The following is a 13,903-nucleotide window of genomic DNA, read 5'->3' on the forward strand; positions in this document are numbered from 1 at the left end:
AAAGTAGGGTAAGCTGACCTAAGATTGAAGAATTGGCAAATACCTGTTTTCAGGCAACTAAACTGAGCCTTTGGGCCCAAGTCAGTTTCAGATTAGGAAACTCAAAATGTCTCCACGTGGGTGTCTGTGGATGTCTAAGATCCTATTACAGGCAATGAAGCCCAGAAAGCATTTCAGCTCATGATAAAACAGACATCTAGAGGATGAGTCAGCTGCCCACATGTGGGTTTGCAGAGGCATTTGATAGGTCCCTAGGCATTCTTGGTGTCATATGGACCCTTCTAGAGCAGCCCCAGATGAGATTGCTGAGGACATGGGAAATGGCATTAAAGTCTTGTCTTGGGAAGGAATCATGTCCCTCATGATGGTCAGCTGAATTGCACCTCACATCTCCACCAATTCTGAATCCATCTCGACACATCTCTGAATTCTCCTCCACAGACACCACTGTGTACCACTAAATTTACCAGCCTAGATTGATCTGTCTTAATCTCAAAATGAATCCCATCTGTCAGAACAATTCAAGGAGAAACTGATGCCAGTTACGTGGAGGCAGGTTTTTTTCTTCAGTGTAAAGACACAGAAAAAAACATTATGCATCATGGTAATGAATGAGTGCAATGTGACAGCTTGTAGGACAAATGGTATCAAACAGGAGGAGAAAGGTGTTGGCTCCCCATCCACAAAACTTTTTGGAGCTCTGTTGTCAACATTTTTAAAGAAGGTGGTCACAACTGGGCAAGGATTCTGTAGGGAGCTGGTCACAGTACAGAAAAAAGCAATAAAAGCATGGGAGGCATTCTCATGCATTGTTGTCAATGTTCGTGCATGTTCACACATGTCCACATGGAAAGAAAAATTCTGTAATCTATCAGGAAAATATTCTGAGAGATGCCGTGGTCAAGAACTGATAATTTCTGTTTTCCTCAATAAAGAGAAGCTAGTACATAGATGCAGGGAATTTCAAGCCTAGGCTTGCCTGGTATTTTCACTGAGATGCCCTAGGTTGATTCATTCTGCTGCTGAACAAGTAGATTTCTGCAGGAGGTCAGAGCAGAAGAGCAAATTATCCCCCTGTAGCTGTGATACTTATGACACTATTTAGTGGTGCTAGCACATCAAAGTGTAACCCCCAGAAATGTCCCCAGGCCCTGCATGAAACCTCAGAGACCCTGGGGAATGCACTGAGAGAGAAGAGGCAAAGTCTGCCTTTTGGAAGAGAGAACACTGTGTCAATTAGCACAGAGATCTGCTGAGGTGCATCTTGGTGGCAGAGCTTTCCTTTCATCTTTCAGCCAGTCTCCCCCAAAGCCATGTAAGCACAACTAGTAGCATATCCCAGTGTTTATCACCAGAAATTGTTAATAAGACTGAAGATTTCCTATAGGGGACCTGAGGAAAGATTCCATTACTAAAAAATTTCCATTACATTACTTTAATGAAGTTAACTTTGTTAAAAGTTAAAATAAATCAGTATCATTTAAGTAAATTCTGTAAGTGTCAAAGCAAGATACTCTAGAGTGACATGCAGTAATAAAGTGTCTCTGATTAAACAGTATAATTTAGAGAAGGATGTTTTCCTCACAAGCTGAGGAATTATTTCCTTTTTTTGCAGTGAAAGAAAAGGAAATAGGAGCTGCTGGAATCTCCTCCATTTCCCCCCAACAGTGATTGGAAATTTGCTGGAAAATTTATGGGCATCTCTCAGGGAATCAGAGGGGATTTGGAAGGAAAAACATTGTACATAAAAAGTAATGTAATAATTATTAGTTTCAACTCAATATAATTACAAATGAGCTTCTACCAGCTACTAATTATCTTCTTGGTTACAGAGGCCATATTTTATTTAAATGAAGTGGAATGAAACATTGGTGAAAGCTGTACAAGTGGTACTAACGAGACAACACATTGGAGGAGATACATTTCCCTTTTAGGCCCTTGGATTAAGGGTTTTTAAAAGTACTGAAAGAAAAAGAACAAAGAAATAGAACATCCTCCTGAGCATCTGAGAGATCCCAGGTCTAGCTCAGACAGAAATTTACTTTCCTTGAATGCGTAACAAACAGTACATGTGATGTTCATTTGTGACAGAGCTAGTTGCTCTTAAATTATTTCTGAAAAAACTAGAAAACCAGCCACTTTTTGCATGGGGACCTTGGGTCATATCCCTCTCACCTATCTTCAGACATTCATGGAAACCTTCAGCATTTTCTTCACTCGTGAAGGTAAGCACATCTTTGTTGGGTGTTATGATGCCTGAGTTACCTGGGAGGAAGAATTCACCCAAATTCACTTTAAGGAACTTACTAAGCATTCCATGAACTGAAGTCAGACCTTTTCCCACCAGAGGCATGCATAAACTCATCTCTGTCAAAACAATGTTGTGCTATATTTAACTCTGAAAACCGATTAGTGTTCATAATCCTGGTTATTGGAATGAATCTAAGGATGAAACAGAGGAAGACAAGGTAGCCTGCAGTCCTTGCTGAGAATCTGCACCCTAAACAGAAAAGGCAGAAGGGTGTGATAACACCCATCATCTGAGATGATCCACAACTCTCACTTGTGAGTGGGTAGACAAAGCTCATGGAAGTAGAGGAGAACGAAAGAGATGCGGGGGAAAGGAAGGCAGGGAAGGAAGAAGGAAGTGACTAAAGTGTATCCTAGGAAAGAAGTTGCAAGGATCACCATTTTTCCAATACGTTGCAAAGTATGTTGGGTTAATGCTGGACTTAGTGCATCAGACATAAATTCAAAGTGAAATTAAAGGATTGAAAGACACAGACAAAAATACCAGAATGATCAAAGACAATTAAAGTCTTGTAAGAATAGCATATCATTTGACATTTAAATGTCAAAATTATTTTATGACAACAAGAGTAGCTGCCGGTGCAAAGGCACTGAGCTTTCCATACACTTTCCAAGTAGTGATTTAATCAGTAGTTTAAATATTTTTCTCTTCATAGACAAGGGGCCTATATTTGTTTATGGAGTTTATAATTCACATTCAAAGTGGCATCCGTACCATGAAACATTCATTTAATAAATTTTGTTAATTATTAGTCCAAGCAAGATGAATTTTCTTAGGATCAGGGCTGCTGTGGCTAAGCATGGTCTTGCTGTGAGATATTCACTACCCCAAGTAGTTTCCAGCTGAAGTCATGAAGCCCTGCCATGAAGTCCACTACCAGGTTGCACTCTGAAGTCCAGTGTGGCTGTAGCAGTCTGACAGGCATAAAAACCTTGTTGGTGTCTCACAGTGCAGGCACCACAGTTAAAAAAAACCAGACATAAGCCCAGTATACAAGCCCTTATATACACATAGTCTTCTTATTATAGCATAATGAATGTATGTTATCTGTATTTGCAGCTGGTTCAGCTTACTCATAATTATCTGGCTCATTTCTTCTACATCACACGCAATACATAAATGTAATATCCAGAGAAGTAGGCGAGTGATGAAAACACCAAAATAATTCCTATGAAAACAAAAAAAGTGAAAGGTAATATTACTGTGCTGATGAAGATTCCAAGTTGAAGAGTATATATTTTTTTTTGAATGTTTCTTTCTTTTTTCTAAAAGAGGAATAGACATTTGGCTTTAACCCTCCACTATTACAGCCTGTTTTATTACACACATAAAATAATTTTTCAGTATTTAAATATCTGAACATGAAGCAACAGATGCCCAGCACTCTAGATTTTATAGGAAATATGTATTCTTTTAGTATCCCTGGTAAAATTCAGTAGAAATAAAATCAGGATTGTTTTCACGGTTTCTCTAGGTAGCAACCTATGCCTCTTGTGTATGGACTACATTTCCATATGTGATTAAAATGATAGGTGTCTTGTGGTTTATAAAATCCAATCCTATTTACTTAGCTATATTTTAATTAAATGTGCTTTGCAGTCAAACTCTCTGACTTGTATGAAGAATGCTATAAAACTAAAATGAATGACTGAATGTAATATTGAGTAGGGATTGCAGAAATGCGTTTTAATGTTTTTAATGCATGCTCATAAAACTTCTTTTGGACAGGCTAAAAATTCAAATTTCCTGAGGAGAAGAAAGTTTTTTCATTATTTAGCCAGACTGACGTACGATTAGTCATTATAGTCTACTCAGAAAATTAAAAAACTCTTTTATGCCACTATTACCTTTCTGAGTTTCAGGAATTTCTACTTACAGCTGTTTTCATCAACCACAGCAGAGCAGGCTGTAAATGAGTTTCCTCGCCCTGCTCACAGATTTGCAATGGTGGTGGCCCTGTCACAGGAATGAAGGACTTGGAACACCGGGTGTTTGAATTCTGCCTATTTTCAAACCATGTGTACGTCTTACATCTGGAAACACAAACACCCTTAAATTACTAGATGACATCGGGTAGGAGATATATAATTATCTGGAAGTATATTCAGTACTTTGTTCTTTTATTGTTCTTATGCCCATGACTGGAACATGCAGAGCCTCAATTTTGATCCCATTCAGATAATGCCACTACCAAGACAAAAACAAAAGATGGTCTCTGCCCATAGCAGTATACGATCTCAACAAGAGATTATACAGGGATACAGGGTGATGGTTAGGTTATGCCAGAAGGAATGACAGGCAATAAAGTAGTCACTCTAAAAATATACATCCACTTGAGAATGAAGTGGGCAATGTTCTCCAAAATGACCCTTCGTCTCTAGCGACTATGAAAGGAAACTGAGAATTTGAGAACCTTACAGATGTGTAAAGTAAAAGGAGAGGAATCCCAAGGAGTCAGAATAACTATTGTGAATTTTCTCTGATATGGACAAAGACAAGGCTTAGGGAAGGCTGTTTGCCAGAAAAGAAAGAGAAGGAGTGGTTTGGGGTATATTTAATGGAGCCAATTTTTAAGACTGACACCCCACTATGATACCTGGTCAGGCACTTCCCAGTAATGCAATACTGCAATCTACGACTTTACAATGTAGTTTTTTTAAATACATAACTCAATTTTGTCATCATCTTCTGCAGGAATAAAACAATACTTTGTTTATGGTAGAAACTTTAGCAAGTTGCAGGAGCAGAGTGTACAGCTACTGCTGCAAGTAGTGAGCCAACTTCCATGACTCATTGCAAACCCTGTATTATACTGCAGCTGGGAGCAGTGAACATAAGGTTCATGCTCCTTCTGGTAACCTCTTTCCTTTCTAAACCACAATTTTCTGTGTGATCCTCTGTTTGTAGTATGTCAACTACACAGTGGTAGTGGACTAAGCCCACTGTTGGCTCCAGGCCATGTGTTCTCCTGAATATTTGTTGATAGTGCAGTCAAAGATTGTTTTACAGTCTGACAATAGTTCATGTTCATACAATGTAAAATGACTAGGCATGGTGGGACTCATCAAGACACAGCAAAATCAACCATCATCTTAAGTTTGCCTCCTTCTGAGCTGCTTGGGTTCTTTGATCCTCAGCTGCAGCTGTGACAGTAACTCACAGGACAAATAGAAAATGTGTGGATCAGGCAGCAGCTTGTTTATGCCTATTTTTCACCTCTACACTAAAGTACAGAGTCATTTGTTGCTTGTCTGGATATCTGCTTTAATCACAGATCTTCACTTGCAGAGTAGGGGTCTTACCAGCTTCTTTCTCACCTTCCTTTTCTATCCTGGTTTACAGAAAGTGAAACGAATTTGCACACAAATACTTCAGTGAGTGTTGAAACACCTTCAGTTGTTTTTTGTGTGTTTTTAGAAGTTTCAGCTCCTCCTGTTAGTTTTAGTATTAAAGCAGAAAATTCTTAAGGAAACTCTGCTCTGTGTTGTGAACCTAAGTGTTCAATCTTCAACCTAAGCTCTCAATCTTACACTTGTGATGAGCATATTAGTCTAACAATTGAAATTATCCACTTACTGCACTTTAAATTTCCACAATACATCCAGATAGTGCATGGGACAGTATAAAGTCATGAGGATAATGGTATAGCTGTTGCAAAGACACACTTATAAAAATAGCAGACTACATGCTCCTGACCATAGGAGAGGTGAATATTTCTTAACACATTTTTAACATGTTCAGGTCACTGTGTAGGTAATGCTTGAGTTGCCTATGTGTCCTTTGTCTGTGTACAAATCTTCATATTTTAAAACTGAAAGTATTTTTAATTGTTGCATCAAGCTGTTTTGTAAAGAAAGCAATTAACTTTGACAATATTAAATTTTGAGGCTTAAGGGCATAAACAGAAGATGAATGTCCAGCCTAAAGGGAGAGATGGGGAGAGAGCTCTGTCTGTTTGCCTTTGATGAACAAGGGCATGCTGGCCAAAAGAAGGCATCCTTTGAAGGATAAGCTCCTGCTCTATTAACAGCATTCTTCTCTCAATAAATGGGCCAGTATTTAATTTTAAAGGATAGTGAAGAATACAAATTTAATCTTTCATTATCTTGTTCTGCACATCCTAGTTAATTTTGCACTTGGATGGGTTTCAATGGATTGTGAATGGGTGAATGTTCTGCAGTTGTCTTTTGTAATGTTGCATTACCAATGTTCTTTCCAGGAAAAACATAGCATCCCACCAAGTCACAAGAAATTATTAAAGCAAGAATAACAATGTTCTGTTTTAGAAAAGTACTCTCAAAACTGATTGAAAATGGCACAATATTGATGAGTTATGTGAAGGCCCTTGCTTATATGCTCAGCTGATAGAAACTGTGGCTGTTGCTGATAGAAACTGTGGCTGTTGTACTGAATAAAGCAGGACAGAAAAAGATTTACAGAAAAGCAGATTCTGTTCCTTGATGACATTCTATAATTACTGATAATGAATTTAAGTTAATTTTCAGATATCCAATAACAAACCACTAAACATTCATGACTCCTGATATTTGCAGATACTACAGAATTAAAATCCTACTATATACTGCAATGTCAACATAACACAATTTTTTCCATCTCTTTGGTTTCTTTCACCATTGGACTTTGAAGAGGAACTATCTACACCATGTGGCATATAACATCTCTATTGCTTAAGGTTGGTATGTCACTACTGATTACTACGTACAAAAAAGCTTGTACCAGTCTCTGGCACATATTAAAACAATAGTGGGATATAAAACTCAATATTACAGTGTGGGTTTTTTCCAAGATTTTTTTTTTTGTTTGTTTGTTTGATTTTTTGGTTGTTTTATTTTTTTTTTCCAGTTCCCTGTAACTTTTTTTCACTTCTCTGTAACAATTGTAGGGTATTTAATAAATAGGGGATATTTGAGGCAAATAGTTTGTTTCTTTCTGGTGTGTCATTTAGAGACAGGAATTGGAATTGGTCTGCTGGTGTCTGGACACTCTGTCTCTGATTTGGTGCCTCCAAAGCTGGGCTCTTACCAGCGCTGATGGTTGTGCTGGATGCACATGGAGGGGTGGAACTGCCTGAGGGAAAAGCAGCATGAGGCTGGGGAGTGGGAGGGCTGTCCCTTCTCTGGAGGCTTCCTCTGTGAGCTGCTGGAACCAAACAGAGAGCTGAGTTAGTAGTGGACAGCTCGGGAAACCAATTAAAAATTATTTCACTTTTGCAAATCACACTGGATAAAGTTAACTAATTCTCTTTCAGCTTCCGGCTCCGGGAGGTGCGGTGGCCTCTGGCCGGGCCTCGGCCCTGTTGGCCCCCTGGCTCTGCTCAGCTCAGCTCCCCTTTCTATGTGGCTTCTTCACGATCTGGATACAATTGTAACTCTTTTTAATGTCTGGATAAGATTCTCGATCTCCTGAGCTCCCCTGAATGAGAAGAAATAAAGCATGGAGTCTACAGAAGTCAGCGGAATGAAGATAAAGTTCCTGATGGGAAGAGATTGAAAAGATGCAACTGATGAGTAGCTGAAAACCTTTTTTGTGGGCTAAGGGGACTGTGTCCACACTAAAATTCCTTTAAACTGTGAAATATACTTGGGGAGGTTTAAGTGCTTGGAAAGGAGACCTTTTTTGTCTTGGAGAAATGCAGCTCTCTGTTTTGGGACTGGAATATGGACAGAGACATTTGATAGAGAAGGAGATGAAGGGAATTTTGTTTTTCAGCAGCTTGCCTTTAAAAGTGGTACCCCATGTATGCATCATAACCCACAGCACAGCTCTGGAAGGACTGTGAGATGGGAGGAGAGTCATAATCTGCAATATTTTCCCAGGGGGATGTAGATTGTGAAGGTGAAGAAACCCTCTAAGCCTAAACCAAAAAAAGAGGAACTTTTCTCTCTAGAGTGAACTGAAATAATTATTTGGGTGGATAACTGACTGAAGTGTTTTTCTATATGTTGTTGTAAAGGAATGTGGAATGAAGGGAGGGGGAAGGAAGAAACAATCTAGGAATCTTATTCTGAATTCTTTTTGTGTTATTAATAAATTTCTTCTTATACTCTTTTAAGTTTTAAGCTTGCTTTGCCTCTGCTCCTGAATCCTATCTCTAAAGGAAAATAAGTATATTAAAATTGGCAAACCCAAGTCACACCGTGACAGTTGTCATCATTGGTGGAGAGGAGCAGTTCTGTACCTCATGGAGAGACAGCTGAACAATGGTGCAAGACATTATTAGCCAACTCAGTGACCCCTGGGGAGGAAAGGAGCAGGAAGGTGACACAAAGGGCAGTTTGGATAGATAAATGGAAAGGTCAGAAGCAATAGAATGTGGGTTTTTAGGCAGGATATCTAGAACAGAAAAAATACAAACAACTTACCTACTTCCTGGTGCAAGGAGTTTGTGCAGAAAGCTTCCTCCTTTCTGTTTCCTTCCACTTCAGAAAAAATCTCAGCCACCATTTGTCTCCACTTGCCTGTGCTCAGCTGCCAGGCCAGAGACTTCAGCTGAGCATTGTATATCCTGCAGCATTAGTGAGGCAGAGCAACTTCAGGTGTGCTGCCCCTACTCTTCTTGGTATCAAGTGATACTGTCTATCCATCAGCCACACTCCCCAAGTGTGTCTGTGTGACTTCATTGCACACTCACAGTCAACCCTCTGGGTATCCTATGCCTTTATTGTAGCTACAGCACTGAGCATGTTTCATATATCCACACAGTTTATTTCATCTTCTGTTCCTATTAATATATATATGTATCTCCTTAATTCAATGTAGGCAAAATCACTCAATTTCTCTCAGTTCTTCAGTTTCAATTTTGTTGCTGGTATTTATCTTGTCATGTTCTAGTAGCAAAACACATTTACTAGCTGCAGTTGCAAGAATTACAAATGGGTTTCTTGTTTTGCTTAATTTTGTCAAATCAGAAGGCTTGGTGGTATCCTCATAACAGGAATTTGCAGGGACACAATAGTGAAATAACTCCTGTGTCAGTTTGTTCATATAATGGCAGAAGTTTTTCAGTGTGAGAGAATCTCAGGGGAAATTAGGAGGAATACAGAGCAGATAGGCAGTGAAAAAATAGGCATATAACTTACAAGGCACTCTGCTGAAATAGTAGCTACTTCTTTTTGCACCAGAGGGAACTACCTTTAGAAATACAAACAATAGAACAGAGAGAAATACCTTTAGAAGTCCATTGTTTCACTCACTGATTTGACAAAACAGAATGAAAAATTACATTTGGTACCTGATTCTTCCAACTGCCATGCAGGTGCCTAATCACAGGTGATTGCAAGAGCCCTGGTGACTCAAGCTTTCATGTCTGTTAAGTCCTTCAGTATTAACAGATACATAATAGTACTTTCTTTAATTATGCCCCTAGAAGTGGAGGTCAATCTATCAATTAGAGTATCACAATTAAACTGTTCTAATCAATATCACATTATTTATTTAATAAGAATAAAAGGTATACTTTTTAAACATAAGAGCCCATATGCTAGAAAAAACTTGCATAATTGTTTCTTAGAGAGGAAACTTAAGATATCCAAAATCCATACCAGATGGAACAAGGACACAACAATCAAACAGAACACAAGAATCAAAGAAGGACTTTGCTGTTTTTTCAAAGTGAAAATCAATTGTCGGATAGAGCTGTGAGGACCACAAGATCACAAAATATATTTGAGTTAGATGCCAGACAGCTATAAAAGCTTTTGTGAATTCATGGACATCCTAGGGCTTCTTACAATAGTCTCTTTAGAGTTGTTTTTCCCTTTTCTCAGCACCAAAATAAGCTTAATAAAACCAAAAGGGCTGTAATGTCATCCCTGCTAATACTGCAGCATAATGATCTAAAATTGAATAGATTAGTTTAAATGGAAACATTTTTTGGCATCATAACAGAGCCATTATGGGATATTTGGTTACCATAGAAACACAGGTAATGAAAGAGACTGTCACTAAATCATGAAACATGAAATAGATTAATACAGACATCAGAGACACAGCCTCATGTATTACATGAAAGGACTGATCTCACTGACAGACCACTGTGTCTGGCATGTAAGCTCTTACTTTACTGATTGTACAAATCTAAAAGACAGGCAGTGCCCAGATGTCATTCAAATGAATAAAAAAAAAAATCTTTGTTCAATGTTTGGAAACAAAAAAAAGTTTTAAGAAATTGCTGTTGTGTATTTGTTGCTCACTCAAGTTAAACAAATACTCTTGAACAAGAAAATAGCACTTCCTTAAAGGTAATATTTAACAAAGAGGGCAGAACCACAGCATCTACAGCAACACTTTCGCAGAAGCTGTAATTGCTAGAAAGAGATGTTTTTCTAGCATGTCTATTTTCTGAGTTTTAAGGTTAAATACCATTATGTTGTTACTGTTTTTTCCCCAAGGCAAATAAGTTCTTTGCCTTTATTAAACAACAAAGTTGTTGTCTTTGTCAACAACTATAAAAACAAGTTTCTACTCTGCTCGACCACACTGAAAAAGCTCAGCCTCTACTGCCACTATACAAAAGGTGAAACCCTTCATGAAGATCTGTGCAGTGGGTCAGGGGTGTGTATACTTGTGTTTTCTTTTCCCTTACACAAAATTTAGCACCAGCACCCACATAAGAATTTTTTAAACTCTGAGTCTTCGACAAAATTGCAAATGTACAAAACTGTCCCTTTCAACTTGAATAATGTCTGCCATTCTCAGCCTACCCTTCTCATTCCCCATTCTTCATTCTCTTGCCTGTTTTTCCACCTGCTATCCCTTGCACACTGACTTGCCTGCTTTGACAAAGAGATTAGCCAGTACAAATTAAAAACCTTCTTGCAAATATCTTTGCTCTAACAATTCCAACCATATTTGCTTGGAATTAAGTTCTTCATTACTGCATATGTTGTTAATTAGGGAACACAGTGCCCTGCTGGCTAAAGTTTATTACAGCAACATGAAATACAACAATCATAACTTGAGAAAAGAGAGTGAAGAATGAGGAAGGATGCAATCTAATAACTTTGGTGTTTACCCAAGCCTAAGCAATCTGACACATAACACACAGCACTTACATGAAGATTGGGGTTATACACATTGGAGGACAGGGGAGATCCAAAGATAGGGTTGTGAGACTCAGGGCATTTATTACATACATGACTGGTCCATGAAGGGCATTGACAGCTTTGCCATGCCACTGGAGAAGAGGGTCTGCATTTGAGCTGTTTCATTTGCAGGACTAGAGAATTGAGAAAGTATTTGTTTCTGTATTGTAGTCACACTTCAGCCATCTTCCATTAACAGAAGTTAACAACAATATGTTAATATTCCTTGTTTCTGATTCTACTATTTCATAGTTATAAGAACAATTAAGGGAAAAATTAGTCTTCAGTAAAGTTGTTAATTATGCTCTCAACTTCCACCCTACCCCTGAAATATGACAAGTTGTGTCACGTCTCCACCTTGCAGGCAAAAAGAAACCAAAAAGCTCCAACCAGTCACCACCCAACTTATTTCACAACTGTGAAATGAGAAAGTTTACACTATATGTGTCTGAATAGCCTTAGAGCCAGAAAGGTTGAATTTATTAATCTCTTTTCTATGTAATGCTGATCCACTGTCAAAAGAAGGGGAGAAGACAAGATATATTTAGTCTAGTTGGACTGCTGTTAATTTTCTTTATAGAGTACCATTTTGGATTTGGATTGTGACTAAAATAGTCAATAAGACACCACTGTTTTGGCTATTGCTGAGCAGTGCTTCTATAGCATCTGGGCTTATTTTTCCCCAGCAAGCAGGTTTGGGGGAACACAACACTCTAGGACAGCTGATCACTGAGCAAAGGGATATTCCATGCTTTTTAATGCTATGCTCAGGCATAAAAGCTCAGGAGAAGGAGGAAGATGCAGGGACAATTGTGATTATGGTAGTTGTCTTTCCAAGTAGGAATTACATGTGCTGAGGCAGGATTTCCAGGGAAGTGGCTCAACATCTCTCTGCCAATGGGAAGTTGCAAATCAATGCCCTGTTTTGCTGTGCTGGCAAGTCTTTGCTTCACATATTAAATGCCTTTTTCTTGAGCAGTCTTGCTTTTGTTCTTGTGATTCTCTCCCATCCTGCTGGGGCATGGCTGAGTGACTGGGTGGACTAACCCACCACAAGACTACAGAAGAGGCAGACAGAACTGAGGTTCCATGATGATATTGTTTTGTATTTTCTAACAAAAGGAGGCAAATCCCAAGGCTGAAAAGAGCATGTGAGAGCTCACATTAAAAACATACTCTGTTTCATGAGTAATATCAAAAGTGACTCCACCACATTTTTCTGTATGGATAGCAACTTAGATGAGACTAGACTTCTCCTATGGAACAGGATTTAGAAACTTTGTGATTTCCCATTTCAGAAGTCCTAGAAATATTTCTGTTTTTTGTAAAGGATATCCTGAATTATTGATGAAATATCCTTTTGGCAATGTTCTTGATGGCTTTTTTAATACTGTTAAAATTCTCTCTGTGGTCAGATTTTTCTTCAGCAAATTAAAGAAAGAAGTAGACTCATAGTTCAGCTAATAAATATACATAAGACTTCTCTTCATGTCTATAAAATCGAATTGTGGTGAAAGATCATATTTTAAAATATTCAGTTTTTCCCTCTATTGATCCAAAGAAAATCCTTTATTGACTGTCGTTCTACTCTGATATCCTTAGATGATGACTTATAGGTAATTATGGTCAGTTGAGTATTAGAGCAACAGCTACTGTATTAGCTGCTATTGTAAAATTTTTTGCACAAAGGACATTTGTAGTCTGCAGAACCCAATTACTACATCAAAGCAAGAATTGCAAGGCAAGGAGTCCCTGCAAACAGCCACAGGGCACAAAGATGTGTGTCTCTGTGGGCAGAGGCAGCCCCATAGGGCATTTCATAGAATCACAGAATCAAAGAATGATTTGAGTCAGAAGGGACCTTAAAGATTCAAATTCCCCACCATGGGCAGGTATCCCACCCCCAGATCATATTACTCAGAGCCCATTCCAAACAGGTTTTAAATAGCTTCAGGTATATGGAACCCACAACTTCTTTGGACACCCTGTTCCAGAGGCTCAACACCTTCTCAGTAAAGAACAGTTTCCTAACATCTAATCTAAACCTGATATCTATTTTCTCTGAGGCCCCATGCTCCCTTGCTGGTTCTTTGGTCCTGGGAACAAAGGAAACCAGAACAGGGGAGAAGAAAGGACCAGACACTCGAAATAGAAGCAATTTAAAACCTTAAAAAAGCAAATCCAATATCTGGGATCATATTTTCTAGGCTGTGCAATTGTGTTTACATTGCAGGCCACTATTTCATGTGTATGGATAAACATGAGCCATGGATATATGCAGCTTTCTGCTCTCCCTGCACATAGCTCAAAGTGCTTTCAAAGTGCTTTCAAAGCAGCTTTCAAAGCACTCTGTGACCAGTAAATAAATTTGTCAGACCCTCTGCCATTTGGAATGTAAGTATAGCTTACCCTAATGTAGGGTACCCTAATGAACCTACCTAATATGTCCTTAGCTAACCTAGTGGAGCTGCATTTAGGCTAAAAGGGC

Source organism: Erithacus rubecula (assembly GCF_903797595.1).
Source record: "Erithacus rubecula genome assembly, chromosome: 1".
In the NCBI taxonomy this organism is placed as follows: domain Eukaryota; kingdom Metazoa; phylum Chordata; class Aves; order Passeriformes; family Muscicapidae; genus Erithacus; species Erithacus rubecula.